Here is a 25729-nt window from a genome sequence, read left to right as displayed (position 1 = left end):
CACTGGATGCCACCCAAATATCTGAACCTTACACGTAAGCCACCTTGACAGGATTTCTATCTGAAAGGCAAGGTATAAATCAGGGGTCGGAACCTAAGGTCCATGGGCCACAAGCGGCCCCCACCGCCCACTCGGTCGGCTCCCGTGCACCACATTAAACTGGTGCGGAGCAGAGCAGGGACCGCCTTCCACAACACTGGCCGGCTTCCCATTGGCTGCAGGAAGCTCTTGCAGCCAATGGGAAGCTGCGCATGCCTCCTCCATGCCAGAAGGAGCACCGGAAATAGCGTTTGCGCATGCGTCTGCGGGACCGTTAACCGGCCCAAGCCACAAAAACTTTGCCAACCCCTGGTATAAATAATTGGAACAAACAAACAATTTTCTAAGAAACAAAGAAATAAAAAGTATTAAAAGTAGCACAATTTTATTGCTTTAACTGTTTTGTTATGGGATTTTTTATTGGTTTTTAATTTGACATTTGATATCAATTATGTATTGATTTTTTAGAGTTTTAAATTTCTTAGAAGCCATTTGGGCATTAAGTAAGCCATTACTATCTTTTTACCTGAAAATAGAAAGGGAACTTGTGGGGAGGCGGGGGGAACCTCACTTAGCAGACGCAGTGGACAGGATCATTGTCAGGCATGGATCCCACTGATCCCAGGAGCTAACAGGGAAGTTGAGACAATGTGAGCTTGCACGAGCAAGATGCTGGTGGCCAACCACAGGTGGAAAAAAACCCCCAACATCGTCAAAGGGAAGGAAAACCAAAGTGCACAGCCACAGGACCTGAGGCAGACGTTGCAAACTGTTTCCGAAATCCTGTCTCACCGCATGGTTGGTAAACGAGAACAAAGACAGTGCTGTTGTTTGGAGTTCCTCTTTGCAGAGTTATAGGCAGGTAGCAAGGGCAGCCGTCTCCTGTGGTCCTAGCCAGGATGGGGAGGGAAATACCAGAGAAAGGGCATTTCACCATTTTGTAGCAAGAAATCCAGGTTTGCTAGGAAGTGCATCAACTCCAAGCTTTGGGCTCTGACTGAGGGTTCCATCTAACTAAGACTACAATCCTAGCCACACTTACGCATACATAGGTCATGCCTACACTTTCCATTAAAAGCAGTATTATGCCACTTTAACAGCCATGTTCCTCCCAAAATATCAAGGTCCTATTTTTCAGTGGCATCAAGGGCAAAAGCTGTCACCATGGTTTGTGAGCTGGGGAAGTATACAGAGTTTGACGGAAAGAACAGGAAAACAACAGCGCCACCTAGACGCAATTGGCAGTATTGTGGCTGAATGCATCAGGTTAGACAATAAAAGAGATTTCAAATATATGAAGATGACTTCTACTGAGACTGGCTCTTCGTCCATCTGTCCACATTTTCGCAATTTCTTGTGACTTTTTAGAAGCTTTTTGTGAAAAATTCATCACCATTTTAGTGTGAATTTCTCCTAATATACACATTTTTGTATGCAATCTTGCCTAACACACATATTTTTCGAAAGTGGCTTCGCCTAGTACCTATTACAATGCATTCTTGCATGTTATTTTCACCAGTACATGGATATATTTGGCTGTAGAACCATACTGCAAGATTCAGAGAAACGTGAACTGTGTTTCCTTTCGTGTGTGTTATTTTGGACAGTGCAAATTATGTAAAGTGCCTTTAAATGAATCAAATGTCTTCCCCAAATGGACCCCACAAATTGGCCTACTGTTTTCTCAAGCAGTAGATTGAGCAACTCTCATCCCCCCTCGAAAGAAAAGAATGCTACTGAAACTTCCTCTAGAAGCTCCTTTGTTCAGGACAAAGCATGTTGGCTGCCTACAGCCAGACAAACATTGTTAATTATTACAGTAGTTAAGGAGAATTTAAAAAACAAAACAAAAAATGAAGAGGCAGGGGGAAACCCACATCCAGATGGCACCAGCATTACGGGGCAAAGTTATTACTCTCCTTGTATGCTCCAGTTCCTGAGTAAGCCACCATTGGCAATTTCTGTTATAATTAACGTCTTTAGGGCTAATGGGATTTCGGTCCCTTGGATAAAAGGTGCATTGTTTGCAACAGTAACTCCTGGGGTTTCTGCCATCCAGGCTGAGGTTAGAATGACCAGGAAATCTTAACTTTCATCTACCATTAGAGTCAAAGTGGCAGTTATATCCCCGGAAATTAAACCACTCGCTGCAGTGAAGTTTTAATGTCTGTGGCTGCATTTGACATCTCATGACTTATGGGACAGGGCAGTTCTTTTTCTCCTGGACTTTAAGCGTCTTCTTGGTCTTAAGAGCTACATCTGCACCGAGATGACTCTCAGATTGGCATTTTAGGGGCTGCCCTCTGCTAAAAGTCGCTGTATCTCTAGACAAGATGACAGGCCAATAGACAGTGCAGCTCCAGGTCTGGGGAACAGAAAAAATGGGACTCTGTGATGCTGCAACCCAACACACACTTGAGAGAGCAATCCTGACTTCTCCCAGAGCCCAGCATCCACAGCCCTCCGAGTAGCTGGGATGGAAGATGAGGGGCAGGCAGATCATTAGGCCAGCCTGGACCTAAATCAGGCCCAATGCCATTATGTTGTGGCAGTGGGGTTGGCTGGGGATCCAGTGGATCCCAGGCTGGCTCAGCCCCCCACCCCAGAAAGCTCTGTTTCAGGGCTTGTCTTGGCTGCTGCCAGTATAAGGATCCCAAAGTGAGACCTCCGGTGAAGGCTGGCAGAGACATTTCTGCCCAATCCAATCTTCCCTCTCCCCCGCCCAGTCCAGCGGCATAGGAGTCAACTCCTAGGGGCTAAGGTCCCTTTGACCCCACCAATAACATATTTCAGGGGGCCAGCCCCCTCCCCAAGTTGAAGGGCATTGCCATTCAAATGGTGTGTGTGATCAATTATGTGAGGCAGGGTTTACCTAGCCCCCCATATTTTATTCAAGTTAGCACCCCTGCCCAGCGCTAAGGAGGTTTGGAAGTGAGCAAGCATGCATGGAATCATAAAATTGTAGAGTTGGATGGGACCCTGAGGATCATCTAGTCCAACCCTCTGCAATGTAGGAATATGCAGCTGCCCTATATGGGGATCGAACCTGCAGCCTCGGTGTTTAGGACTGTGTTGTCAGCAGGGTTCCTTTCTCCCTGACAAGGGAGTTTGCCAAGAGGCCAGAGAGGGCAGCCTATCTCTGGTTGCTCTGGTGAAGAAGGAATCCTCTAATGGCTGGTCTGCTTCCAGCAGGAATTTGCATTCCAACAGTCTTTGCATTTATATAGCAAGGGGGATGAACAGCTCAGCAAACAGGGGCATCCTGTTATCCTGTTCTGCAATTTTAAAAGTAGTCCATGCATTTGTGAAGCAGGGTGGCCACTTTCATGTCACCAGAAAAGAAGGATTGAAGAGGACACCAATTTGCGTACAATTGACATGCACCCATTTACCATACATGCATTGGCAAATATGTATAAATAACGACTCTGATTTAAATAGAAATACAGAAGATTTCGCCATAGTGACCAGATGACCTGTGTGCCTTCTTAGCCTGCTGTCCAGGTGCTCAGTGTTGATGGGGCATTTTATGGCCCTCCTGCTCTCCCTTCCAAGGGCACTTTACTTTTAAACCAGACTTGGACAAGACAGCTCTTCAAATGGAAAATGCCCTCTGTAAAGTAGGACACATGCACACCCTATCCCAAAGGCAAGCCAGTGTGGTGTAGTGGCTAGAGTGTTGGACTAGGACCTGGGAGCCCGGGGTTCAAATCCCCACTCAGTCACAAAGCTCACCTTGGGCCTTAAACTCAACCCAACCTACCTCACAGGGTGGTTGTGAGAATAAAATGTGGAGGAGGAGGAGGAAGAGAACTGTATGGGCCGTGCTGGGTTCCTTGGGGAAAAGGTAGGACAGAAATACCTAACAGGAGAAGTGCCCTTCCCACCAATGATGCAGTTCACTGTCCCCCTGCCCTCCACCATGCAACCATGTGCTTTTAGATGCTTTTCCTTAAGCCCCAACTCCTTTCTTCTACCCAGATAAAAATACTGGAAAAGACTGGATTGAAGATGAGAATGAAGGGCGTTGATTGTTCCTGGAGAAGCAACATTGTAGATTCCATGAGGCGACAAGAAGCTGTGCTGTGGAGGGATTTCGCTTCCATCCTTACAGCATCTGAGATACCTACAGAAGCCACAATGTGCCCTTAATCCCACAACAAAATCAAATCAAAGAGCAATTAATATCCTGATACCTGTGGCCAGCCAGCCAAAGTGGTATAGAGCTGATGATTTCTTTTTCCATTTTACTTCAACTGTGGTTACTTACTTCTCTGTTTTTCCCCCCCAGCCCTTCTCTGGGCAAGTGGTTTTAGGGGCACCAAAGTTCACTTTTGTGGGTAACCTGCACTCTTAGCTGTTGATTTAATTAACTCAGGCTTCTGAGCTGCTTGACCATATCAGCTCCAGCGGGGCGAAATGATTCCAGGCATAAAATGGATTTATCACTTACAGAATATTCCAGAAGGACACTAGCGGGTAGGGACATATGTGTTTGCATATTTTGATGTGGACAAAGCTATAAAACATAATATCAACAATCCTCAATATTATATATGCACAGAGAGAAATCATTTGGGCTGCAAGTGCAGAGATGTAACATTTCAAGACCTGACTTTCCGGTCATATCCATGCACCATACATTTAAAGCACAGTTCCCAGGATTCTTTGCACGAAGCCATGGGTCTTTTAAACCCATGACTTCTCCTAAAGATCCTGAGAACTGTAGTTTGATAAGGGCACTGGGAACTGCGACTCTGTGAGGGATAAACATCAGTTCCCCCAAGATTATTTAAGGGAAGCCAGATATGAGCACAGTTAATGTGCTTTAAATGTGCTATAAATGTATAGCAATCTCAGTGTGTATCTTTGTCAGTTCCAGGGCAAGCTTGGGTTCTGCACATTTTCAGCACGGTTAAATTGGAATCAGGGGGAAAGCAACAGTGAAGAATGCCTATTGGCTAGCACCCATGATGTTCATGCTATTTAGGGCTTCTTGTTCTGAAAACAGAACTGTATTGGCAAGGCTCCAGGGGCGTAGGAAGGGAGGTGCGGGGGTGGGCCCCGGGTGTCATCCTTGGGGGCGGTGGCAAAATGGCACACCGAGGGGGTGGCACTTACCATAGGGCCTGGCCTGCAGCGTGCCTGAGCCATGCTTCTCTCCTGGGAGTGACACGGTGGTTAGGGGCCCCGCGCTGCCCAAAACAGCAGCGTGGGGCTTGTGTCCACCAGGTGGACTCCATGGGCAGTTTGCCGCACCACTCCCCTGGGTGGATTGCTGTGCCACCCCCGTGCACGGATCGCCAGGGCACTCCTGTGGGCAGCTCACACCCACCCACACCACTCTGGGTGCTGGAGCAGCTAGCTACGCCCTGCAAGGCTCTTCTCATTTTAGCAGAACAACACCAAGTCCTATTTGTGTCATGCCCTAAAACGTTCTACTTATTAAAATATGCTTGTAATCCATTTACAGTCGTACCTTGGAAGCCAAATGGAATCCATTCCGAAAGTCCGTTCAACTTCCAAAACATTCGGAAACCAAAGCGTGGCTTCTGATTGGCTGCAGGAAGTCACGGAAGCCCTGTCAGACGTTCAGGTTCCAAAGAATGTTTGCAAAATGGAACAGTCACTTCTGGGTTTGCAGCATTCAGGAGCCAGACCGTCTGAATACCAAGGTGTTTGGGATCCAAGGTACGGCTGTATACTCTTACTGATGGTGGCTGTCCCCAAATTTGTTGCTCTAAGTTCTACTCAGAGTAGATGCATTGAAATTAATAGATCTAAGTTAATCTTTTCCATTAATTCCAATAGGTCTAGGAGTAAAATTAACATTTGATAAAACACTTTATTTCATTTGTTGTTTCATGTCGTCATTTCCTCTACAAAATTCATCCTACTGTTTTAAAAGCCAAGTGGGTTTTCTTTTCTTTAGTTGAAAGATTTGCTGGAGAAACATATCTGTCCTAAAATCTATTATGAAATGGTTCACAATGAGCAAATAAAATGGCAGGCTATGCATTCTGTGATATCCTAGTGTTCACATGCATGCTTTTTACATGGATGTGTGCTAGAGACAAGAATGAATCCACTCTCCATTCATAGGCTCGTTTGCACGTAATGCTAAGCCAAACTATGGCTTAGCAAGAATGCTAAGTTACAGCCTCCACCAAAGAATTATAGTCTTCACCTAGGAGCCGCTGTTTGGTGATGATACTGAGCATTCTGTTAGAGATCCCTCTCTCTCTCAACATCTCAGTAATATTTGGCCATTATAAACACTCTGGAGTTTTCAAAGGGTTTCATTATCTCACTAATGCTCACAACAGCCTTCCAGGGCAGGCCAGTGTCATTATCTCCCTATTACAGGTGGAAGGATGGGACTGATTGCTTAAGATCAACTAGTGAGTTCACAGGGGCGAGATTCAGACTTAGGATTTCCTGCTTTATAGTTCAGCCTCTTAATTGCTACATTTCACGAGCTCTCCCAGTTCTCAATCAGCCATCTGGCATAGTTATAAGGCAGCCGTATGTATTTACAGGCTGGCTGTGGGTGAGAGTGCCTCTGAGCATATGCAAGACCCTCTCCTCCTCCTCAAACTAGGCCCTGTGGGCTTCAGGCTGCCTGAACCTTCACCACCCTTCTGTTAGCAAGTGCCAGACCCAGTGAACACAGCCCCTTTCTTTCGAAGATACCACACATCAACCCCCTTCCAAAAACTCCCCAATTTCCTTTATTACCTTTAGAAAACTCTTTAAACTTTTCCTCGGTTGCTAAATGCCAGGCTTGTTTGTTCAGCTCCGTCTCTGCCTTTTAAGAAAGCTCATTGAAATCTACATCGATTTGTTATTTATCTAACTGCCAACAAAGACGGCCCCAAAAAAAGTCATAATTCTAGGCACTGGGGAGATTGAATTCCTGTATCACTGTTAGCTACATTAACTTGCTTCCTGGATCTCAATTCAATTAGGACAGCATTCCCTAGCATTAATAAATCAATACGGATGCCATTTTGATACATATATTTGAATGTCTTTCATTATATACTACAGGGGCAAGGATTAGAGTTGAAGGCGAAGTTAATGGGACATGACAAGGCAGATCAGGTTCGGTAGGTAGAGCTTTGGAGCCGTTAGCTGTAATTGCTTTCTGTTGCAAAAGATTGTGCCAACGATACACTGGAGCTGTTTAACAGGAATGGCGCAAGCCAGGATCCCCAACAGGACAGGAGAGAAACCAGCAGGTGAAGCTTCTTTTGCCAGACCCTCCAATTGTCCCTATTTTCCAGGGACAATCCCAGATTTACAGAAGCGTCCCAGTTTCCGATTTGACCCTAGAATGTTCCACTTTTCCTTAGGACGTCCCTATTTTTATCAGAGAAATGCAGCCCTCCAAGCTTGTCTATCTGGCCCTTAGAACAGGCCACACCCTTCACTGACCCTGCTTCACTGAATGCTTATGCTTGGCAGAATGTGTCCTTGACCTCCGGTAATGTTTTTTGTTTGCCTGCATGGAGGATAGAGAGGAATGGTTGAGTATGTATGTGTAGAAGCTAGACCACTCTACAACAGTGATATTTATATTTGCTGCCCTGCCTACTTTTGCCTCTGGCTCTGCCAACCAATGGCATGCGGCCCTCAGAAGGTTGCCCTGAGCAGAATGTGGTGCTTTGGCTGAAAAGGGTCCTCCACCCCTTCCACAGACCAAAGGGGTAGCGGTCTTCCAGCACCAGGACTGGCACAATGAGCTGGAACTGATGGGCACTAGCTGACTGTACACATTGAGCAGAGCCCGCCTGAACCTGATCCACCTCTTCACGCTTCCAACCTGCTTGCTTGTCTGCTCACCTCTCACTCTGGCCCAGACAGCAGTGATGGTGAGAAGGAAGAGCAGGAGGTAATAACACTTGCTTGATGTTGGGAGATTCCATTCCACATTTTGTTGAAGACATGGGATTGTTGCGTGTCACATGTCTGTTTACTTTCCAGCACAGATTGCTGGGTCCCGTGAGCAGACTTTCGCTCTGTTTATTGATTTTTTTAGTCTCTCTGAGTAGACAGCAAGGAGAGATGACATGTTTTTTTTCTGCTTTATGTAAAATAAATCCGTAGTTTTAGTATGTATCCACAGCCTCAGCCTTTCTGTTGTGCAGTTTACGCTGCTATGTATAGTGTACTCAAGGCAGCAAGCTTGAGTCGCTGATTTACGTCAGAGCCAGAGGTTGATGAATCTCCGCAGCGTGATGGCTGAGAGGGGCTAGCTGGGGGCTAGCCAGCTGCCCTTTCAACCCCCAGATGCTGACACTCACTCCTTGGGTCTCTCCCTGGCAGGCAAGTGAGTGAAGGTGGCAGAGGAGCAGCAGTAGCTGGTGATAATGGCAGTGGGGTAGTAGCTTCACTGAGAAAGGGGGGGACATGGGAAGTGTCTTGCTGGAAGGACCCTCTAAAATCTGGAGTCAGCACTGCATAAGAACTTATGAAAAGCCCTGCTGGATCAGGCCAAAGACCCCTCTAGCCCTACATTTTGTTCTCACAGTGGCCAACCACATGCCTCTTGGAAGCCTGCAAAGGAGGATGTAATAGCACTCTGCCCAGCAATTGACATTCAGAGGCATACTGAGTGAAGGACAGATAAATATTATCATTATTATTGCTGCTGCAGACAACTCCCAATTTACACAGGGGTTATGTTCCAAGGCACCGCGTGTTTATGTATATTTGAAACACCATCAAAAAAAGCCTGGAAACACTCTCTAAACCACTTGAAACCTTTGCAAAACCCTTTAAAAAACCAGCAGCATTTTACCAAACACCAAACTCCACTACAATCGTTCCCTCCAAACTTCCTTGCTCAAACCTGTACTCTCCACAGACCTCAACCGTTGGTGCAAGGGCTCCTGGGATTGCACTTGCAAAGGCTTGTAGGATTGCTAGGCACTGTTTTCACACCTTTTTGCCCTTTCTAGGCTCTTTTAGGGCCGTTTTTGCCATTTGGAAGGTCACCTGCGGGTTCAGTGTGATGCGCATGTGCACGATCATGTGTCAATGGGAAGTGTGTAAATTGGTTGTTGCGTGCAGGGCTTTTTTCCCCAGCGCAACTCTCCAGAACGATGTTCCAGCACCTCTCAGCTGAGCCCTGGTAGTGTGGGGAGAGACCTGACCAGCCAGTAAACATCCTCTATGTGGTCCAGAGAGGGTCTCCTCATGAGCCAGAGGCACAGCAGGGCTTTGCTGAGGCTCTTCAGTTTCCCAGCTAACAGCTGATGTGCGGGAAAGCTGCACCTCAGCTGAGCAAGCTCCCAGCTGTTCTGGCTCACAGGAGCCAGAGAGGGCTTGGGTGAGGCCTCATTCAGCTGCTCTGAGGCACAGGAACCTCAGCGGAGCAGCCTCAACAAGCTTCTGGCTGGTGAGGAGACACACAAACCCTGACCCCAGAAAGATCCACTTTGGGCTCTAGGGTGGGTCTTCTGAGAGAGGTGCATTCTGGCACCTTTTTCTCTGGAAAAAAACACACTGGTTGCATGTATTACTATTTGGCTCTCCTCCTATTCTATTTGTCCTCACAACAACCCTGTGAGGTAGGCTAGGCTGAGAGTCACAAGTGAGATTCATGGCCAAGTAGAGATTCAAACCTAGGTCTTCTAAGTCCTAATTTAACACTTTTATGCATAGATTCAGATTAGTCAGTAGGGGGACCCACTCTAGGTACCCAACACAGAACCTAATTGCTCAAAAGCAGCTTTCCTCAACTTTGTGTCCTTCAGATGTTTTGCAAGACTACAACTCCCATCAATCATCCAACATGGCTGATGGGAGCTGTAGTAAAAAATAAAAACAAAAACGTATTGAGAACATCACGCTAGCAAAGGCTGCTGTAAAAATTATCAGACACTTCACACTGGCCCTTTGAATTCTCCTATTATAATAGAGAGCCTTGTAATGCCTCTGTGTCTCTCTAGTTCTGAAGATCTCCCCATTTCAAATTGATTGGGACAGTCATGATTGCCAAGTGAGAAGCTCAAATCCTTGTTCCTTATCCATTCACTTTGCTGCTAGGTTCCTTAAGAAGATACGAACTGAGTCGTCCATCAACATGACTCCTGGAGACAATCAAATAGGCACCTTGCAAAATGCAGTATTCATCTCTTAAAGGTCTTAAAAGCATTTCTCAATTATGAATGGTCTGGAGGGAGTGATTCCTAGTGCATCTAGGGATAAATAAAGATGGAAAATAATAGCATATCAATAGTATTGCAACTTACCTTCTCTCTCGGCACATAGGGACATGCCTCATCCCACTTGTTCTCCAAGATTAGATAGACAAAAGATTACATTTAGGAGCTTGAAAATGCAATTATTGTCCATCTTCTTTGGGTAAAAAGTATTACAATTCAATCATACTCCTTTTCTCTTGGAATCTGCCAGAGACAAAAACACCCCACAAATTTGTATCAGCAAGATCAAATCAAATCAAAAACAGCAAAAACATAAATAACGTTTTCGACCAAAAGAGAAAATTGAAGTAGAAGGCATGCATTACGTTGCAAAGTTTTAGGTCCTGCAAGGAACAATATGCAAGGCATCCCTTACTTTTGAAAACATTATTCTTGTACAAATAAGCTGGTGACCATAGGAAGCTGCCTTATACTTTTATTTTAGATCTTGTTGTGATTTATGTGAAAATTGCTCAGTTTGGTTGTGCATTTGTTAATGTTTTCTTTATTGTTCACGACTACTTCTGTTATATTGCATTTATGCATTTTTTCATGTTGCAAGCCGCCTTGAGCATGGTTTGCACTGTGGAAGGCGGCATACAAATAAAATTATGTATGTACAACTTTTGGACATTAACTCAGTATTGTCTATATTGGCTGGCTGTGGCTCTCCAGGGTTTAAGGCAGGAAACTATTTCCAATGCCTGCCTGGATATTCGAGAATTGAACCTGGGACCTTCTGCATGCAAAGCAAGTGTAGGGAATGCTGTCTCTTAGATATTCGGGGTCTGGGTCACTTAGGGCTTTAACACTAACATGGGCCTCTTGAATTGGGCCGGGAATGAACTGGCAGCCAATGCAGCTGTTTTAAAACATGAGTGATATGAGTTCTAAATGGAACCCCAGACAGTAATCTGGATACTGCGTTTTAGACCAGTTGAAGTTTCCGTGTTGTCTTCAAGAGCAGCCCCAGGTATAGCACATAGCAAAATTTGGATCCATGCATATATATTAGCATATAGAGATGTTCTGCAAATCTGTGTCCTCACTTGTTCTCCTTTCTGGTCATGCATAAGTGGCCACCTTGAAAGCATCTGCTACAGTCCTGGCTTACAGCCTGTCCCCATAAAATGTGTGCAAAGCCTCTCCACTGAAAGCTGCTAGAAGTGGCTTGCTGGGTGCACTGGAGCTGCTGTGCCATCTTTCTGGCAGATGGGTCACCATCACTTCCTGGGAGGGAGAAAGGTGAGGTGGCAGGGAGGTGGGTGTGGTGCAAACGCCCAGTGGAGCCAACACACCGACAGAACCAATCCAGCGCTCCTGCTGGTGTTTTTCCACTGCAATAATATCTCTGCTGACTTAGATGCTTTGGCTGAGAATCCTGCATTGCAAGGGGTTAGGCTTGATGAGTCTTGGAGTCCCTTCCAATTCTGCAATTCTAAGATTCTATGCCAGGGTTTGAACCAGTGGCCTTCTGCATGTGAGCAGATGGTACACTGCTGAGCTCCAAGCCCTTTCCTGCCTTGCTGTTGTTGTTGTTTTAAATTGTGTGTGTGTGTGTGTGTGTGTGTGTGTGTGTGTGTACGTACGTACCTGAGTGAATACTGGATTGTAAGTAGTTATGCTCTCTAAACAAGGGACCCTCTAGAGTGCTTGGTTCCACTGGGGGGCGGGGGGAACCAAGCTATTAAGAGCAATTAGGACTTGGAATGCTCTTTGAAACCAGGTGGCTTTGCTTTAAAATGCACCTTCATCTGCAGCAATAAGGCATTTATGTACTTTTTCCATACTTTGAAAAATACAAAGAGGTGGGAGATCTTTTTCATTACCTATTTTATCACACACTCTCCTACAATGCAAGTAGGGAGAGGGAGCTAATACCCCAATCCAAACCAAAGATTTACTCAAATGTTGGAATAGAGGGAATTGTCCATTTTGCTTCTCTCCGCTTCTCATTTTTCCAATCTTAAATTCAGCTCCCAACATTTCTGCAACAACTTGCAAGGACAGGGAGGGAGAGTTTAAAAATCCTCATGAAAATTCATCAGCATTTTAAAGTGACTGTCTCCTAATAAACAGAGGAAGCTGGCATTGGGGCTTCCACTGACACTCAGCATTTGCCACCTGAAGCGACTGACTCACTCTGCCAAATGGCTGGACTGGCCTTGCATATCACATTTTCTTCCACCCAAATGTCAACTTACTTTGGCGTAAGCGTCATCAAGCTCAGCTGGACGAATCTGTCAGTTTTGGTTCCTCTCAGGTTTCTCGTTTTCCCAGTCTGAAATCCTGTCCCTGACATTTCTGCAGCAGTTTGTACTTTCTTAAAGCCCTCATTCGTTAAGTGCTCATGTCTCCTGACAGACACAGTTTTACTGCAGTTTTGGCAAAGGTTCAAGGTCCTTGTATTAATTTACAAAGCCCTGAACAACTTAGGTCCAGGGTACCTCAGCAACCACCTTATATTCCAGCTTGATCCCTGTGATCATGTGTAGGAGAACATTGCCATGCTGGCTGGGGCTGATGGGAGTTGTAGTCCAAATCATCTGGAGAGCGCCAGGTTGGCCAAGTCTGCCATAGACCATATGACGGGGAAAGAGTTTGTGCCATTATAATGGAACAGCGGCTGGATTTCATTTTAATGTTCATTTCCATTCTCCAAGTTTTCCCCCTCTATGTTCTGCCAGAACTCCAGGAACCTCAGCTCACTTGTACTTCTGTCTCTCCCTCCCTCGCTTCAAGCTTCAGACCATTCAAAGCCAGACTTGTAAGAGCTTTGCACTTTCCACCGCTTGCCAGGCTAAACATGGTGGCGGCTGCCCTTTCTGAGCTACCACATGCGGGTTCATGACCTCTGGAGGTACACAGGACGTTAACCTCCTCTGGGGTCCTATTTAGCTTGGCCATATTGGACTAAAAGAAATGAAATGTCTATTCAATTAACGAACTGCGAATGAGAAGTTTTCCACCTCCTAGTTGTACATTTCCCCATAAACAATAAGTTCGCACGCCTGTGATTTTCTTTTTAAAAAAGAAAAAAAAAGCCTGTTGCCATGAGAGGGATTATTCTTTCTCCCTGTCAGGTTCCTGTCGAAAAACATGACAGCGGCTCTTACTCGGAAGTAAGGAAGAGCTCTTTAATCAAGCTAAAAGCGGTGCAGGCTCAGCAGGAAGAACGAGGCCCAGAAGTCGGGATTCCAAAGTACATGGGCAAGGCAAGACGTTCATAATAAAGAGAAGCCAGGAAGATGACACACAGCTGACACATCTCTCCAACCAAGTCTGTAAAGATGGCGGAGGGCTTGCTCATGAGACTCTCCCTTTTGTTCAGCCTTGCATGTGTGCTCCATCCGTGTAGGTGCATCTGATCGTACCTACAGAAGTGGCACCTTGTTCTTGGTGACAGGGCTGTGCTACCCCTCTGCCTCCATCTCCTCCTGTTCAGCCCTGGCTGACTGAAGTCCTCCCCCCACCCTGATGTGGCTCTGCATTCCTCAGGAGAGGTGGGGAACAGACGTGTCAAGCCTCTCTCTTCCATCCCTGCATGCCTACCTTCCACCACCCCACCCCCTGTATCTGCTCCTAACTTCCGTACTCCTCCTCTTGTGTCTGTGGATGCCAGAGCTGAAGGGCCTATGACACCTATGTACACCTACTGTTAGGATGGGAGGGAGGAGGAGGAGGAGGAGGAGCCAACGTTCCTGCACCTTTAATAGTTGCATGACAAGCTGCACCTACTGAAAATCCTTTTTTTTTTTTACACAATTACAGAAGCCCTGCCCTCTTTTGAATCTGGCCATCCTGCCTACTGTACCCAGACTCTTCACACCTGAGAAGGAAGAGAAATACGTGACAGTATTTGGGAGGCGGAGGCACATTAACTGACAGATACAAGCTTGGATGTTGTACAATATGAATCTATTCTAAAGCAGCATCCTTGAAATTCTAGCTATGCCACTGAAGAAGAGAGACAAAACATGTCTAGCCAGCAATAATATTCACCTGTATCAGATTGCTCATGGAAACTGATTGCAGTGGTTATTAGATGCCACATAATTTAATCTATACGCTATCATGTTATTTATAGCATTGCAGGGAGTTGGACTAGACCCTGGAGGTCCCTTCCAACTCTACAATTCTATGGTTTTATATATTTCAGTTTGAGAAGTAAAAGTGCCTTTTTGTGGGTGTATTCAGACCTGGAGATGGTTGTGTTCATTTTCTTGGTTATATACTGTAATCCTAACACTTTTGCTCCAGCTTATAACATTCCCTTGGAACTGTGCCCTTTTGATCAATACACCATCATGTTGCATTAAACTCCATTCACACCAGAGTACATGGTGTGACACTACAGAGGAAGTCATTGAGTTCCTCTGTTTATGCACATATATGCTTCTGCTAACCCATGATTAACCCATGAAATGGTGGGAAACTGTATGCTGCAATACCACCTCAAAATTCATCATGAGAGTGGCTGTGGCCATGAAAACAGCAGGCAAATTATAGCACAAAACTTCCACCATTTTCCAGGCTAAGAGGGTTGCCAACATTTGGGGGGGGGGGGAGAGCACACAAATGAATGCTAAACTTCCACTAGATTTCCAGAAACAGCTTTTACTTTGTGTGAAAAATACGAAAATTATCAGGTAAGGAAATGTCAGGAATGGAATAAAGGGCTGTCTGGATGCCATCTAAATTTGGATGTGAGGCTTCTTTCAGTCCCTTTTATTGTTGATACAAATCTGGAAGGGAAACATCAGAAAAAGGAACTGAGTTGGGGCCCAGTTGATTGCAGGTGTTTTGATGATTGGGCGGGGGGCTTTTTGGTTACATGCTTTTAAAGGCAACACAAGCAGGAAGTTGATTCTTACATGTTAGTCTCCTTGATGTATGCTTCTAAACTCTCTTAAATCGAGAACACCTTGCAATTTGAACTAAAACTAGAAGTAGGAAATGGTTTTCAGCCTGAGGGCTACATTACTTTCTGGGTAAAACTCCAAGGGCCACAGGTCAGTGGTGGACAGGATCAGAGGCAAAAGTGGCTAGGCCAGTAAATGCTAATTTTACCTGTGTGCAGTAGGCTAGTTTCTACACAACCCTCTCTATCCAATACCCAGACGAACAAGAGTCATTACCAGAATTCAAGGATACATTCCATATCTCTCAACCATCCCGATTTGAGCGGGACATCCTGGAATTGCAGAAGCCATCCCAGCTTCTGACTGGATCCTGGAATGTCCCATTTTTTGGTCTCACACTCTCACACGAATCAACTGGCTCATACCAGAGCACCAAACCAAAAGACACTCTGTGCAGAGCCTAGAAAATTTTATTTTTCACTTCATAATTTATTTATTAAAGCTTTTTTATGATACGAGGTAAAAACGAATCAACATAAAAGCAAAAGCAGAAAAAGAAAAGAGAGAGTTGAGCATGGAAAAAGGGGGAAGAAAGAAAGAAGAAAGAAAGAAAGAAAAGGAAAGGAGAAAAAGAAAAGAAAAGGGCTTCCGATTCTCCATCCGTCAATCACATAAAAATAATTGTTCAAAACATTCACTCATTTTTTTGGCAATGAACTGCATTGCAAAATTTGGAGAAGTATGAAATCCAAACGATAATTATGACCTACACATTAGTCTGGGAGATTCAGTTCAGGTCAGTTTGCGTCAGGAATTCACAGAAACCAATTTCCTCAAACATCCATAACTGTTTGAAAGGCAGGGTACACTTGCTGAGACTCAGTTAACAGATGTCAAGTGTTGGTGGTGTTCTGTTGAACAGCAGTAAAGTGGCACAATCTTCTCCTTATGGCTAATGTGGATATTCAGGTTTCTGGTGCCCAGTGATGGCTCAGACACCGTGCCACTAGACCAAATTACATGCTATGTTGGCTACATGACTATGCCTTTACTTACAGGGTGGTTGTTCTGTAAATTGGCAGCAGAGGGGGGTTCAGTTTGGATCAGGACTTTAACACAGGGGTGGGGTGGCTCCAACTCTTTACCCTTTAGTGGTCCCTGGGGTGCCTGGTCATGCAATTTAAATTGGGGGGTGAAGAACCTCCCAAGTTGTAGACATGGGTGAGGCCTGTCCTTGATCAGGACTCTAGTAGGGCAAAAGAGTTAAAAACAGACATTTTTAATTAGTATTTGCATTGTTTACGTTGCGATTTCTTGTATTTATTATACACCAGCTTAATATTTCACAATATATATTTCACAGTATATAAATACTTTAAATATCGCCCCACTCCATGCTATTGTCATAAGAAGAAGAAGAGTTTGGATTTGATATACCACTTTATCACTACCCGAAGGAGTCTCAAAGCAGCTAACATTCTCCTTCCCTTCCTCCCCCACAACAAACACTCTGTGAGGTGAGTGGGGCTGAGAGACTTCAAAGAAGTGTGACATGCAGCTGCATGTGGAGGAGCAGAGACGCGAACTCAGTTCACCAGATTACGAGTCCACCACTCTTAACCACTACACCACACTGGCTCTCCATAATCTCCCCCCGATCACTAGCACTAACACACTTAAAGGAACACAAAATTTGGAACCTGCATTAGTTTGGCCCTGAGCCTCCAAGCACCTTTGAACCACTCTTGCCCATGGCATTTTCTTCTTCTAAATAAATGCTTCACCTCCTTTCTCTTTCATGGGCTCCCCTGAACCCGACACACATACTCACAAACAAACACACTTTCTATTTTAAGCCTGGGAAGGAGACTAACATTTCCATCCCAAACCCAATTTCCTGCAGCTGCAAAGCAAGGGACAGAAATCGCATAGCCAGCCAAATCAAAATGAAAATGGTCTTCTCTCCCACCCCCGCCATCCCACACATGCCTCTTGTCCTGACACACTCCATCCAGCCACCTGGCAGAGTGCGTGCCAAGAGATAAGTCTCTGGGAAAAAGTGGCCACAATCTTTTGACCCACTTCCTCATCTGAGTTTTGTGCAGAAAAAAAGAATAAAGTCCTGGGAGCAGCAAGACAAAAAAATAAAAATAAAAATGGAAGTGCACCACGGGGGGAAGAGGGAGTGAGAAAAAAGAGAAATGGATGACTCAGTTCCACAAGCTATTAAGAATAAGCAGAAGTACACAGCTTCACAGATAAAAGTGAATATGTGCTTATGTACTAAAAACACCCCTATTTTCCATGTGACAGGAGCCTCAGGGTTCCTCCAGACAGTTAAATAAACTGGAGTTCTTGTTATTAAATATACCAAGAAAAAAGCACATCAAGAACTCGGGCCAATGTAAGTTTCAATAGTGGGAGTGGACCCTACTCGCAAATTAATAGTCAATTGTAACAAAAATTAATCCAGTCAAAAGTATGTATTCTCTGACAAGGATTACAAATTCAAATAGAGATTACAAACTCAAACTCATAAAGATATGTATAACACAATAATTCGTTACAGAATTAGAGATAAGAGTTTATGAGTAGAGATAAGTTCATGCTAGTTCATAGTCAGATTCAACTTGAAGGTCTTAGTTTCAATCACTGAGCAAGTCAGAAGTCAATTATGGATCAAAAACCAGTAAGTTCATGTTCGTCCACAGTCAACTATTGGCCTGAGTTCTTGGTGTGCTTTTTTCCTCCAGACAGTGGCAGAGCTTCATGTTCTGGCACCTGGGGTGGGCAGAGAGCAGGTGGGGACGTGTCTGACGCGCATCCCAGGGGCATGGTGTGCGGCCCGCAGGGGCGTGGCACACGTCCTGGGGGTATGGCACTGCCGGGGGCGGTGCGCTCCCCCCGCCCCCATCTTCCTCCGCCAGTGCCTCCAGAGGACCTGTTTACTGAGAATTCATCATGCTTTGCTTGCACAAATCTTTTGCAGAGGTTAGACAATATCCTGGCTTTCCTACCTGAGGGAATAGTGCACTTCCCATTTCACCTCCAGCAGCAAAATGGGACACAACACCCCTGTACACATACATACAGACACACACACACACAAAATCAGCATGCACTCATCCAGGCTGTGTTGAATTTGAAATAATTGTTTGTGCACCACAGCAGAAATTGAAGGGCAAGGTTATGCACCCTAACTGAATAATAGAATCATCATAATAGAATCGTAGACCTGTAGAGTTGTAATGTACCCCCAAGGGCTGTCTGGTCCAACCCTCTACAATGTAGGAATTACAGCTTTAAAATCCCTGGCGGATGGCCACATAACCTCTGCTTTAAAACTTCTAATGAAGGGGAGTTCACCACCTGCTGAGGGAGTCTGCTCCACTGTTAAACTGCTCTGGCCACCAGGAAGTTCTTCCTAATGTTTAGTTGGAATCTCCATCCTTGTAATATAAAGCATGGAGCAGCAGAAAACACTACTACTAATAATATTTGAGATAGGGCTACTTAGCATCCAGGAGCTAATAACACCCAGAACAGGACTGTGGAAGAGCTGTGACTGGATTTCCAGTGTCTACTTTCTTAGCAAGTCTGTCTCATTCTCTCTCTCTCTCTCTCTCTCTCTCTCTCTCTCTCTCACACACACACACACACACACACAGCGCACTCATTTACATCAGACATGACCTTTTGATTTCTCGGGTAGAGTGTAAATTGCATGTCGCCAGCATAAAATATTAAATCCAATTTATATTTAATTATTGATGTTATTATGAATTCCATAGTAATGGAAGTGGGGGGAGAGTGAAAGAAACAAACCCTTCTTTCCCCTCCCCCTCCGCACAATGCCACCATTAAATAGCTTTGTTGCATTAGCAGTTTCTTGAGGTTAGATAACTTCTGAAAGGGCATGATTGATGGTTATGGGGAAGTTTGTAAATAGTCTTCCAGATATATTTTATATAATGATTGTGCCAATAAAAGAGATCAGGAGGCTTCTTACGGTACTGCTAATTATTTTGCTCAAGAGAAAGGGTAGAGATGGGTGGAAGAGAGCCCCTTCCCCCACGCAAATAACACGTGTTAACTCTTTTGACCCTCTACTTTGGCGGCTTTTGGCTTTGATGTCCTGATAGTCAAAGATGCGCTTTATGGAAACCATTGTGGGTTTTATTAAATGAAGTGTGTTGGGAAAGGGGGCGGGGAAGAGTGGGGAACCACACTAGTTGAGCGTTTTAACCAAACACTCAGCATTGCTCTGACAATGCTTTGACCAAAGGATTAATTGATCGATCCTGTCGCTACTTGATTAGACATCAATTTGCTCACCCCAATTAATTAATTTATTCATTTCTTATTGTGCTCTTCCACCCAGTTGGAAGTCCAGGGCAGTGCGCAACATAAATTGAATGATCAGCACAGAGTAAATTATCAAATTAAACCCATAACACCATTCAAATTTAAGAAATATCCTCATGACACTCCAGTCCCGCCAATATAACTACAGTGGTACCTCTGAATGCGAACGGGATCCGTGCCGGAGCCCCGTTCGCATCCTGAAGCGAACACAACCCATGTCCGCACGTCTGTGCATGCGTGGGTTGCAATTCGCCGCTTCCGCGCATGTACGTGACGTCATTTTGAGCTCACGGTGAGCCGGAAGTAACGGAGCCCGTTACTTCCAGGTTTCGCCACTTGCGCAACCCGAAAATGCTTAACCTGAAGCTACTTCAACCCAAGGTATGACTGTATTGGGTCTCTGGACAATTAAATTTCCCAAAGCCTGGCTGAGAAAATAAGGATTTAGCTGGTTTCTGAAGGGCAGCAATAAGAGCAGCAATTTGATGTCCTCAAGGAGGGAGTTCCAAAGTCTGGGGGCCACCACTGTGAAGGTCCTGTCTTGTGTAACTACTCCCGGTGGTAGTTGGTTACCATGGGGACTGACAGGGCAAAAGACTGGAAGACTAATAGCAGAGCCAAAGAGAGGCAGAGCCAACTAATTCTAGTATTGCCACCATCCACCTCGCCACTGAGTTTTACAAGGGGCAACATTGAGACCAAGAAAGAGGAAAGTGACAGGCAGTGCCACTCCTTCGGCTGGTGGCACATAGGAAGGAAGGTAGGTGGGGGCTCGCGAGGTTACATAATTGATTATTTCCACCCACTCCTGTTTGCATTGTATTTCATTTGTGTTGAAATTAATGTATCAGAATAACGTAACAACCACGTAACTTACATAACTGCAGTGGAATGGAAACAGAGCTGCAGGCCATGGAATGGAGAAACGATGCCTTCATGCATCCCTAATAGGAAGGAATTCATAACTGAAATAAATAAATAACTTTACTTGTACCCTCAAACAGAGCGTGTGTGAGTGTGCGCACAAATACCCAAGCCTGGCATTTAAGGGCTTTGTTGTTGTTTAGTCGTTTAGTCGTGTCCGACTCTTCGTGACCCCATGGACCAGAGCACGCCAGGCACTTCTGTCTTCCACTGCCTCCCGCAGTTTGGTCAAACTTATGCTGGTAGCTTCGCGAACACTATCCAACCATCTCTTCCTCTGTCGTCCCCTTCTCCTTGTGCCCTCCATCTTTTCCAGCATCAGGGTCTTTTCCAGGGAGACTTCTTTTCTCATGAGGTGGCCAATGTATTGGAGCCTCAGCTTCATGATCTGTCCTTCCAGTGAGCACTCAGGGCTGATTTCCTTAAGAATGGAGAGGTTTGATCTTCTTGCAGTCCATGGGACTCTCAAGAGTCTCCTCCAGCACCATAATTCAAAAGCATCAATTCTTCGACGATCAGCCTTCTTTATGGTCCAGCTCTCACTTCCATACATCACTACTGGGAAAACCATAGCTTTTACTTTATAGACCTTTGTTGGCAAGGTGATGTCTCTACTTTTTAAGGTGCTGTCTAGGTTTGTCATTGCTTTTCTCCCAAGAAGCAGGCGTCTTTTAATTTCATGGCTGCTGTCACCTTCTGCAGTGATCATGCAGCCCAAGAGGGCTTACTCTTCTCTTATTGCCCTGTTCCAATGGGGGCACAAGAGGTGAAGGGAAAAGGAGACTTTAATGTGCAGCCTGTGTGCTCTGGCTGCAGACCAACCCTGTGCTTTCTGGCTCCTGGAGGTGGTGAATGTGCAGGAAAGGACAGCGCTGGCTTATTTCACGGGAAGCCATGATTATAAGAAGCCCTTGCTTGGGATCTATTGCACCAGCTGCAACTCATTAAACCTTGATTTCTTCCAATCCCGTCATTGCCGGACGCCAAAGCATGCGGGGCGGCAGGATAAAATCAACATCCAAGCTAGGCTAAGGTGCCAAGCGGAAAGGGATTAGAGCCTGTTTGGGGTTTTAAAGAAATGTTTCTTGTTTTGTTTTTTTGATGAGGGGTTTCTGAAATGTAAGTTTCAGCCAGCCAAATGTTGAGGGCTGGTGTTTCAACTTGGAGATGGGCAACAGTTTTTCAAGGGAGCTGAAAATGATATACGAGAGAGAGAAGATCGTGTACCCTCAAGCAGAGTGTGTGCATATGTGCGCACAAGCACCCAAGTCTGGCATTTAAGGGCTTACTCTTCTCTTATTACCCTGTTCCAATGGGGGCACATGCATGGCCCCCCAAAAGAAGACAAATGAGGGCATAGGTTGGCATGAAAAATGTAGAGATGCTATTTTAGAGCTGCTTGTTGTTGTTGTTGTTGTTTAGTCGTTTAGTCGTGTCCGACTCTTCGTGACCCCATGGACCAGAGCACACCAGGCACTCCTGTCTTCCACTGCCTCCCGCAGTTTGGTCAGGCTCATGTTTGTAGCTTCGAGAACACTGTCCAACCATCTTGTCCTCTGTCGTCCCCTTCTCCTTGTGCCCTCCATCTTTCCCAATATCAGGGTCTTTTCCAGGGAGTCTTCTCTTCTCATGAGGTGGCCGAAGTATTGGAGCCTCAGCTTCACGACCTGTCCTTCCAGTGAGCACTCAGGGCTGATTTCCTTAAGAATGGAGAGGTTTGATCTTCTTGCAGTCCATGGGACTCTCAAGAGTCTCCTCCAGCACCATAATTCAAAAGCATCAATTCTTTGGCGATCAGCCTTCTTTATGGTCCTTTTTTATGGTCCTAAATTAGAGCTGCTACTCTAATTTAAATAGAAATACAAAAGATTTCACCATAGTAGGGAGAACAAGACCTTTTGTGCCTCCTCATTCTGCTGTCCAAGTGATGCAAATATTTGATGGGCAGCTTCTATCTTTTCATTCTAAGCCCATTGTGGACTGGACAGATCTTTATCACCTTTCAGAAAGGTGACTAGCAGTGGCTGTCCAGGGTTTCAGATAGATGTCTTTTTCAGCCCTACCTGCAGATGTCCCGGATTCAATCTGAGACTTCCTGCACAAAAAGCAGATGTTCCACCACTGAGCTCTAGTCCTGCCCAATCTCCATTACCGGATAAGATGCTATTTTTTACAGGACAGGAAGCTGCCTTATGCAATGTTAGACTAACAGGCCATCGGTAGTGTAGACACTGACTTGCAGCAGCTCTCCAGGGACGGAGAGTGACTCTCCAAACCCGACCTGGAGAGGCTGAGATGACCTTCTGCATGCAAAGCTTCTCATCTTCCAGTAAACCTTCCCAGTTTGCAGAACACATGCAACCATTTATCCACCCAGCACTTCATGCCTGCAGTCCAGTGAACGCCGTGTTAGAGCCGGACCTGTTTTTCCCTGCTACCAGTCTGTCACTTTTCAGAAGCAAATTACCGAGAGCCAGCCACGCATGCCCCAGCCCCTGCACTGCCCCTCTTGAGGATTTTGTTAAAAGGCTATTCTATCCCAAGAGCCCAGCTCAATTGGCCTTTATGAATGAACTGCTGGAAAAAATGATCAATAAATGTGTCAGTCAGGTCGGGGAAACAACGGTAGTTTATTCTCCAGCCTTTGCTTACACAAAGCACAGCGTTAACCCTATTAGGGTTAGAGATTTCTTCAGGCCAAACAGCACATTGTTGTCTAAAAGTTTTCCTTATTTGTTTTTAAAAACAAAAAACAGAAAAGCCACAGAGGGATGTAATCAAGAGGCTTTGCAGGGGGGCATGACAGGGTGTGTTCCTAGATTCCCTACCATCTCAATATCTGAGCGGGTATTTGGGCCCTCAGTTGCTGTGGTTACAGCCACCATCTTTATTTCCCTGAAATGCCAGAAGTTCTGGTTCCAGTGCATTGTGGGTAAAAACAAAACATGGCAGCTACCATTTATTTTCTGGCAATTCCCCTCGGGTTGGTTGGTTGGGTTTTCGCCCACAATGCAAAAAAATTCAGTTTGGGCACATTGCTATGCTTTTGTGGTAGCGGTCACTTCCCACACACGTGTATATGATGATGATGATGATGATGATGATGATGATGATATTTATTATTTATACCCCGCCCATCTGGCCGGGTTTCCCCAGCCACTCTGGGCGGCCTCCAACAAAACATGATGCCCCAGAATGCTTGACTTCTAGGGTCTTGTTGGTGACCATGAGCTGCTCATAACCCCAATAGGAGAATTGGAGGTGGGGGTTTAAATGCCCAGTGCATACATCAGCAGAGGGCACAGCCAGCTAGCCATGGATGCCACCGCTTACTAGGGTGGATGTGTGTCCTAGTTTAGAGAGGGCATTTCTCTATTTAAAGGAATCCTCTACTTGAACAGCTGTCCCGTCCAAGTACCGTTTAAAGATAAAGAACCCTAAAAAGGGAGAGCAGGAGGGGGCTTGAAGTAGTTGCCCATTAACAGCAGCATATGAACAACAGTCTGTGAGGGCACACAGTCTTCCCCACTATGGTCAGATGGATTGTATTTTGAGTTGGACTATAGCCTTTATATTAACATATTGCATCAAGGGAAGCCATAGTACCACTCTATTCTGCTTTGGCTAGAACGCACCTGTAATACAGCATCCAGTTCTGGGCGCCACAGTTTAAGAAGGCTACTGACAAGCTGGAACATGTGCAGAGCAGGGCGATGAAGATGATCTTATAAGGAACAGTTGGGAGAATTGGGTATGTGTAACTTGGAAAAGAGGAGACTGAGAGGAGATATGATAGCCTTCTTCATATATCTAAATGGGAGTCACATGGAAGATGGAGCAAGCTGCTCGGGAAGCTAGGACCCAAACCAATGGCTTACAATTTACAAGAAAGAAGATTTCGACTAAACACCAGGAGAAATTTGGTGACGATAACAGCCTTTTGACAGTGGAACAGACTCTCACATGAGGTGGTATTCTCTCTTTCCTTGGAGGTTTTTAAGCAGAGGTTGGATGGCCATCTGCCATGGATGCTTTACTTGAGATTCCTGCATTGCAGAGAGTTGAACTAGATGATCCTTGGGATCCCTTCCTACTCTACAATTCTATGATTCTATATAAATTAGCATTAGCAAATGTTATGCAAAATGTCCTCCCTCTCTCTTGGGACTTCATAAGCAGCCACTCGGCAGCTGTTGCCAGGCCTGTCTGCCTTACAGGGTTGTTGTAAGGCCTATTGAGATAATGCAGATGGCGCACTCAGGAAAACACTTATACACACTGCATGTGCTATTTAATATATCCAGAGAACTGTGCCATTTACAAGACATAAAGGAAAACTGTAAATTTAAAAGTGCTGCCGTAAGCCAAACCACGACTTTCTCTCTCCCCTTCAGCAATTAGACCTTTCTCCAGCTTTCCAGATGGCCCCGCTCTGCTCCGACGCAGGAATTTGGTTGCGATTCTCACAGGAGAGAGGAGGCATGAAACAATCCCAGCTCAGATTTACTCTGGCATCCGCACAGAAGCCGCTCCAGTGTCATTGCGCCACTTCTGGCGTTACTCTATCCAGTGCAGGGCCGGCCGACCCTCGCCTGGCTCACAAGGCCTACGTCAAGTGGCGAAACACAGTTCCATTCCACTTGGCCAAGAGCTTGATTATGTTATTAATTAAAGCAAGATGCCAGGCCTGGAAGATTTATTTTCTTTTCCAGATCTTTAGCCATAAACGCCACTTGGGGAGCTCAAAAGCTCATGTCAGATTCCATCAGACTCTGAAGGGGCTTTTTGTTCCTGGCTGAGTGCTCCCCACCCCCCAATTTCGGACGGCCCCTCCTTACCCTTGCCCAGGAAGGAAGCGAGTGTTGTGAGACGCCTGCTCAACTTCCTCCTATTTCTGCGAACGGCACCAAACATTTCTAAGAAATATGCATCAACATTTCTGCCTCTGAAGCACAGGGGTGAAGGTGGGGATGGGTTGGCTTCTATTTCTCTCTCTCTCTTGCAAACTCTCTCTCTCTCTCTCTCTCTCTCTCTCCCACTCAGATTTCGGCCAAACTTTTGTTTCTCTTGTTTGCAGACCCAATGAGTTAAAGAGATGGGGATTTAGAAAGCAGCACTGTTCACATTGGGTAGAGTTACCAGCAAACCCTCTATTAATACTCTTCTGCTATGTTGAAGCAGGGGTGGGCAACCACAGGCCGGGAAACTGAATATGGCCCTCCAGGCATGTCTGTTTGGCCCTTGGAACTCCCCTCAGGCTGCCTTCCCCTCACTGGCTCTGCCAACCGCTGACATGGGCCCTTGTAAGGTTCCCAGGAGGACACGTGG

The 25729-nt window shown here is 45.5% G+C and overlaps 1 long non-coding RNA gene across 1 annotated transcript in view; it reads right to left on the bottom strand.

Annotated features, from left to right (window-relative positions):
* The window catches only part of LOC128418747 (uncharacterized), a 54387-nt gene that overhangs the window by 11218 nt on the left and 17440 nt on the right, over positions 1-25729 (bottom strand). Inside the window, exon 3 of the long non-coding RNA XR_008331753.1 lies at positions 10299-10454. This is a non-coding gene — a long non-coding RNA (uncharacterized LOC128418747). The remainder of the gene's footprint in view (positions 1-10298; positions 10455-25729) is intronic.

Source organism: Podarcis raffonei, chromosome 8, assembly GCF_027172205.1.
Source record: "Podarcis raffonei isolate rPodRaf1 chromosome 8, rPodRaf1.pri, whole genome shotgun sequence".
NCBI lineage: Eukaryota > Metazoa > Chordata > Lepidosauria > Squamata > Lacertidae > Podarcis > Podarcis raffonei.
This window is presented reverse-complemented; position numbering and strand designations above follow the sequence as displayed.